This window comes from Phasianus colchicus, chromosome 10 (assembly GCF_987193195.1).
Source record: "Phasianus colchicus chromosome 10, bPhaCol1.hap1.1, whole genome shotgun sequence".
NCBI lineage: Eukaryota > Metazoa > Chordata > Aves > Galliformes > Phasianidae > Phasianus > Phasianus colchicus.
Window position 1 is genome coordinate 2527277 of NC_143445.1, and position 7925 is coordinate 2535201.

Sequence of the window (7925 nt, forward strand, 5' to 3'; positions counted from 1 at the left end):
TTTACTAAGAAAAGGAGGGCAGTAAGCACAGTGACAATAAGTCATGCACACAGAGACAGACAATATGCCATTCACGGCTCTCTGCATTGCCTTGACCTTCAGAGCCCTGCATTTGGCCATAGAGACAATGCTTGCCATTGGAGATGTATTATTTTATGCTGCTTAATGACTACATAAAGCTATTCCAAACTCCATTAAGCCTGATATTCTTTCTATCATCCCTGTTCCCTCAATTAATGCAAACCTTAGAGGAAAAACAGGACACAGCTTTGACACATCTCTGATAGATTTCAATCCTGTTTGAAAAGAAATAGAAGGACTAAACTAATAATTCTGAGTATCCTCAGCTCTCGTACTTTCTGGAAGTGCCCAGAAAATCCCAGATACACCTATCTACACAAACTCTTGATACCTGACCTAGTAGTACAAGTCTGATCAGTTGTGTGGAATTTCCCCTGCATTTTCCTTCAACCCCAGCTGACTGACCTCAGCATCACCCTTTTTTTTTTTTTTCTTCTCTCTCTCTTTTCCTCTGCCAACACAGAAAGCTAGAGCAGCCGTGCTTAAGAACGAATAAAACAAAACCCTCGTGGCAGACACAGCGGCTGCAGCCACGCCGTTCCTGGTTCAATCCAGCGCCTGTTCCTGGAGCCGTGTGACCGCAGCCAGCTGCACCCACAGCCCTGTGCCCACAGCTGCGTGCCCCAGTGCCAGCTGGCTGCCTCTGGGCTGTGGCAGCACACGGACTGACAGACACTGAGGGTCTGGGATGGACAGTGGGCTCCGCTGTTTGGGATGCGGCTGCGTGCGGTGCTGGGAGAAGCAGAGCCTGAAGTGGGTGCAGGTCTTAAAGTGAACCGAAATCTGAAAACAGAACAGTTATCCAGCTAGGCAAACAGTTTGAAACATGGCGGTGGCAAGTAAGGACAAGTTGCAGAGAAGAGAGAGACTGCATAGCCTCTGAGGGTTTTATTTCCACAAGTGGTGTCAGGTATTTCTGAAGTATTACTGGCTTGTACCAACTGTGTCTCACCTTATGACAGCTCCTGAGAGCGAGAGCTGTTCTCCGTGCATATGAGCCAAGACAGCCTTTGTTACATTTGATCAATTCCTCTGTGAAAATGACTTTTTAAAGAAATCAGTAATGTATTCTGAGCTGCAATAACCATCATCCGCAGACATGCTGCTTTCATAGCACTCACGCATGTGACAAGAGTGCTAGAAGATGTAAATCAAAAGAGCATTCTCCTCGGCTGTACCCAGCCCCTTGAAAGCTCTGCTTATTCCCTGGTAAACTGTGTGTGCTCAATGTATTACTACATGAAAATAATCGGCCACTGTCCTCAGTGTGTTTCTCACTCCTTGCCAGTCCTCTCAGCTGAGCTGGCAGAGATGACCCCAGCAGTGAGGGTTGTTTCTGCAGCTTCGTGGTGTAAAGAGTGACACAGGGAACAGGACACCTTGCTCTTCCCTAGCTGGCAGTCTTTTGACACAAGGACAAAATTGGCCTCCTATTTCAGCTCGGGATCATTTTTGCCTCCACTTTGTGTGAAAGCAAAGGGTTCCTTGGAACACTGGAAGTTTTGATTAGGGTAAGTGCATGGGAGTAAACTGGAAATGATCCATCTGCAAAACCTGGCATCTGCGCTGTATTTCTGCTATGCTCGCAACTAAATGAGGAGAGGATGCATTTTATTCCTCTAATAAATGATGTATAAAATACATCTGACAAGCCTGTCGTTAAATTGTTGGGTATACTTGTTGCTGTCTGATAAGGAGAGAGCATCGCTGTAGATCACCTAATTTGAAACTCTTCCTGTCAGAATCTGCACATGACTTCAGAGCAGAAAATGGAGGTGAGAGCATTAAGGCACACAGAGGATCCATGGACAAAAACAAAAGGGAAGCATGCAAGTCAATTAGCAGCAGAACTCAGCAATGACAGCAGCATTTTTAAATGCATTTTAACCAGACCAGCATTATTTGGGTATTGGGCAGAGCTCAGTGTGGTTGCAGGGCAGTGCAGTATTGATGTAAGCACTGCGTCATTCCCCATCCTTCTGTCTCCTCCAAGCAAACAGCTGACAGAGCTCTATGCAGACTTTGGAGAAACACCTACACCTAAGCAATGCAATCACTTGAGGTGAGCAACAGTGAGAGTAACAGCCACTATTTAGATAAACCATTATTATTATTATTATTATTATTATTATTATTATATTGTTATTTTGATTCAAGGTGAATGAGCAAACCCCTGCTCTCTGTGCTTCTTCAGTCATCTTGGGCATTGTCAAAGCACTTCAAAGTACAGCAGATTTCTCTTTCCACTTAGTTGTAGGCCCCTTACATACCTGAATTAGGAGCAGTATCTCTCTAAAGTTTATGTTCATTCAATGGAGAGACAATGGTGCCTTCAGACAGTGGCTGGAATTTGAGGTGGGTGGAAGCAATGCCTGGAGAGGCCTTTCTGTTTTCCAGAGATGGTCGAGGGAATCTAGAGTGACTACATCACCGGCCTGGTGCCTAAACAAAGTATCTGAAATCGGATGGGATGAATTGGTAACGCAGAAGTATCAGCAAAAGGCCTCAGAAAGCTAAGAAGGAAGACACCACACATTCCTCGGGTTATAAAACTGATTCCTCACTGCTTCTTTAGACACTGTGCTGGCAAATCTGGGCCTCGAGCTATACAAATGGGGACAGCCCAGGGAAGCTTCCACGAAGTTGTCATGCATCATAACTTGGCTGCTTTTATTTTAGCACTGTCAGAGGGATGATACTACATTACAGTGGCTCAATGGCTGGCAGAGGGAAGGGCACCATAAAGTGACTTTTCAGAAATGAAACCTCTCCAGATCAATAATTATCATCATAGGCTTATCAGGTTTGGAGAATTGCAGCCTTCAAAGAAGGACAAGTTAATTTTAGGAGTTACCCACTATATCAGTGCAGAAAAACAACCAATTAGAATTGGTTGCAATCCAAGAATCTCATAACTGACTCAAGGGCTTTCAGGTTCTTTCATGCCGGGAATTTTATTTAGAGATAGAATATCCTCATTGTAAATCTTGACCTGGTTAGATACGAACACACCAGAGCTCCAGAAAAGTTAGGGCAGATGTATTAAAAAAGATGATACGCTGATGTGTTTGTAATAAGTGCTGCAGAGGAACACGAATGACTGGATCCTTGGATTTTCAATATGGAGATCTCTTTCCAGCTCCAAGTCCCAGTGGGCTGCCAAACGCCAGGCTACTGGAGCCAATCCTTGCTGAACGTGAGAAGAGGGGATTTTTTCTTTCTTCTGGCAGTGTCCTCATGGTTTGACTCAGCACAGGTGCTTATCAATAGGAATAACCCCAGGGAAGTCAGTGCCTGACTGATTTGGGATTATTAGATCTTCAGCTGTGCTAATTCTGAGGGAAATGAACTCTCTTGATATGCTTGGAAATTTCTAAATGCTTATTCTGCAAGTACTTTTTTCTCTTGCTTCTATCACAGCAGGCCTGGCTGAAACCAAAACCCCATTGCAAACCCTAGTACTACACAGAACACAGCAGGAAGAATTCATGTCCCACAGATGTTGAATTTTTCTGAAGATCTGTGGTTTTTTCAGAATCTAGAATGACACTTCAGGAAATAATGTTTGCAAAAATTGCCTCAAGCCATGTCTTTGGCTGAATTAATTTATTTGCAGGCACGGAGATTTACTGAATGTTATTGCACAGTGGCAAACCAGACAATGTTCCTTGAAATACAGGCACAGGTGGCAATAAAAGTACGGTGAAACAACAATCCGTGAAATCACTCTATCTGTTATTCTTGAGTGGTTTTGAAAAACAGCATTCTGCTTTGCAGCCAACTTATCAACCCCTCCAAAATAAACAAGCAGCACCTAAACTAGTGAGTCGGATTCAGAGATAGGCTGTATTCACCCTTTTTCTTACCATGTCTTTTAAATGATAAGTAACTGAGAGAGGGCTGTCTGTGCAGTCAGTGCACAGAGATGCCCGAGCCTCTGTCGCTACCGTGATACAAGCAACAGCAGAACTTCCAGTTTCTGCTTGCTGTTAGATCATGCGTCAAATCAAGCCAAGAGCTCTTAGTGTCAGCTCTGAAGCCTGTTTCATACAGATGAGGTTTTCAGCAGTCGATCCACACACACTGTCATAATCAGGGGCACATTGGCTCCATGCCTGGAGTTTGATTGTTCCCATCATGCTTTCTGCAAAGTGTATAGAAATTGTCAAGTAGTTGTCTCTTAAACTTTTGTATATGAAAAGGACGTAAAATATGGAGAGCTCTATCTTCTCTAGATTTGTCAGTTACTGCACAGATAGCTACTGTCTGTAGCATTTCTCACACCTTCTAAATAGGGGCTGGCTCTTCTGCTACTGGCCCAACATGCGTATCAAACAAAGGGGAAATACCTTCTGTGCTTGAAATAACCTCACAATTTTCACTCTGCAACATGCAAACACTTCCAGACCTGACAGAGAAAGGAAATACAAAGAGGAAACAATTGGCTCTGCCCCTCCCTGGAGGTGTTCAAGAACCATGGAGATATGGTGTATGATGCTTATGACCACGATTTAATGGGCAATACTGCTGGTAGGTGGACAGATGAACTAAATTATCTTGGAGGTCTTTTCCCACCTTAATGAGTCTATAATATTATTATCTTGACAAAGTTCAGGTAGTCAGATCCTGCAGAACTATTATCACGTCAGAAGTGAGGGAGTAAAGGGTATTTCCTGGCTAGACCCAGGTGTACCTTACCATCCTTCCTACAAGAGGGAAACCTGGGTGCAGGCTGGAAGGAAACTACCCTGTAAGCCAGTCAGATTCGTATCCAGACCTTTTCAGGTCAGAATGCCATCTAGAGGGAGTTTGGCTTGGACAGAGAAGATTTTCCTGCATATTTTCTGAGCTGCCCATCTCTTTCCTCCTCTGTAAGTTGGATGCTGATGCTATGTGCTGCACTTTCTGTTCTCCCTCTTACAGCCTACAAGCCTCAAATGTTCTGCTTCAGGATCTGTGTCTGATGTTCAATTCAACCCAGTTACACTGCAGATGGCCTCCATGGTCTGGTCCTAAATCACAGTTATAAATGAGGGGGAAACTTCGACACAGCAGTTCTGATGTAGTAAAACTGGGTAAGTTAAAACAGTATTTGGCATTGTGAAAAAAAATATCAAGTGGTGCAGAACAGGATGTGTGAGATACAGTAATGCCCACAGATGATAGAGGGAGGTTTGAAAAGAAGAATTAAATGAGAATGATTATTTAAGAGAACAAATACAAAGCAGTAGATGAGGCGAGGCATGCTTCCATGCTGGCGATCTCTGTTCTGGGAGAGATAACTGCCTCTGGCTTGTCTTGGCAGCAGTACACGGCACTGTGCTGGGTGGCAGCCCTGCTAATGCAGGTTGGTCACATCTCAGGGGAAATATACAGCTGGGCAGGAATGTTTCTTAGCAAGAATCTACCTGGTCCTGGTTGTGTATAATGCAAAGGGTCTTTGTGGAAAATAGCTGTCAGATTTTCTGTTTTCACTCGGAGAAAACCAGAATACTTCAGGATTGTATACGAGAATGAAGCTGTGGAAATAAAACACTGTCAGTCAAATAGCTCTACCCTCAGCCAGAGATCCTGTTACTTAATCAAAGGGCATGCAGAGGCTTCTGGGAGGTGCATCTATTGGCGTTTGCTGCTATAAAAAGCAGTAGTCCAGCATGAGCACTTCCTACGTATTTCAGTGCGGATATTACACACCACAATGGCTCCTGAGAAACAGCCAGTAATAGTTTTCTGGTTTGTGACAAGGTGCTCTGACTCCTGAAAGAGAAGGTAAAACAATACAGGGCCTCACACAACACCTTCAGAAGACAGGATAGTTTCCACTGAGCAGGCTGGGTCCCGCATGGCAGGCTCAGCATGCATTGAAAACAGCACAGAGCGGGGTCTTCTGAGCAAGGTGAGGGAATGGACTTCTTCCAACTTCCAGTTCCCATGAGCTTTAAGAATAAAGACAGGCAAAACACGTGTCCCAAACCAACAGTCCTTCCAAAGCTGTGTAGCAAGCAAGGAGTTCCTGAAGATATGACAGACCATAATAGTGACCACGACACTGTGTTGGTGGTTATTGGACAAAGAGAATCTGACAGGGGAACCTAAAACACATGTGGACTTGGCACCAAGAGGTTTCTCCACATTGGTACAGAGCTTCTAATGACTGTCCCTGTGCTTTAGTCCCCTCTATGAAAACAGAGCCTAACTGCTCTCACAACCTCTCTTTCTTCCTTCGAGATGTCCTTCTGTAGACTTTGAGCTGTAGTGTAAACCTCCTCCTTTAGCACTGTCGTTAGATGCTAATGGAACAGTGCAGTCAGTGCCAAGTGAAGGTGGGAGTCAGAGCTCAGGTCCTTCAGAGGAGACTTCTCACTGGTGCTGCCAGGCCCGAACAGTCATTAGTGGCACAAAGTGTGGTACAACAAAGTGGCACAAGTTGTTTTCTCTGCAGGAGCTTTTCTGCATGTCACAAAGGCCCTGACAATCCTGTGCTTTTCAAAACTGCCAACAAATAAAAGCGAAATCCCAAACCCTGCTGCTGCCAAACAGGCTGTGTCACTGACAGTGGAATGGCCTTCTGGTGCTGCGGCCTGCAGGGATGGCTGATGGCATGCAGGCTTTCTCCTGTCTGCTTGTTTTTGATCAAATCCAAACAACAGAAGCTGACAATGACATCCCAGGGGTTCACCCAGAAAATTCCTCAGCTTCTGGCTGACAAACTTTTGTTTGTCTGCTGCTCTCTGTGTGCTCAGCAGCCTGCTGCCTGGAGGGCTGCAATGACCTCACACCGTGAAGCTGCTGACAGCATCTCATCTGGACTCATTTACAGCTCTCCCTACTGTTTCCTCTGGATCAAGTGCCCGAAGAGCTCATTGCACTGAGCCACAATCACAGGTCTGAGGGTGAGGGGAAATATGGCTTCATTTGTAGGACACGCAGGTAAGCAAGCCTCTCACTCTCACCATCAATGTGCCAATGCAGCATTGTCCTGCTGAACAGCAAGCCTTACTTTCAAAAGCAAGTTAGGCTTTTCTCAGTTTTGAAGCCTCAGCCCCGTAGGTTTTCCTATGATACAGGTATGTAAGTTGTTGAATTGCTCCAAAAGTGCAAATTTTTGTGTCAGTGCAGCAGATTGTTGCTCACTGTTGCTTAGCAAAATGCAATTCTCTATGGTAATGAGAGCTGGGAAGACAAGAGGCACAAAGCCCTGCCTGCCTGTCTGCTATCACAGCATGGCTGCACGGTCCCTGCATTTGTTCACCTTTAACGAGGATGTATGAACACAAGTAGGAAATCTGAAACATAAATTCTGCAGCACTATCACGAATTTATGAGGACCCTCAAATAACTGCGGAGAGTTAAGCAGTTATGTTGTGGGCACCCAAAATTGAACGTGATTTGGGGAGATGAACCCAGCTGCATTATGCCAAAGAATCCGCAGATACCATACAGGGCTGCTCCGAAAGTAACGCCTCCTATTTTATGGTGTCGGCCCATAGTGTCAGAGGCAGATGTCGGTGGCACTGCAGCGGAGGTTGAGCCTTTCCACCAGTATGCCGTTGCATGTTGTTGCCGTGTGACAGACGGCAGCAGAGGGGCAGTCTGACGGAATGGCGGCAGAAAGAGGAGGCAAAGCTTTCGGAGCAACCCACGTGCCCGTGACACCGGGTTCTCCCCCGGCTCAGGCTGAGCAGCGCGGGCAGCACCGGCCCGCACAGAGCTGAGATGCAGCCGTGCCCCGCTCTGCGTAAGCGTCACGGAGCAGCCCCTTCTGGCCTCGAGCGCAGTGCTTGGACAAAGAACTTCGAATATTTGAGTCTTCGTTACACTTCCACGGAGCGAGATCAGCAATC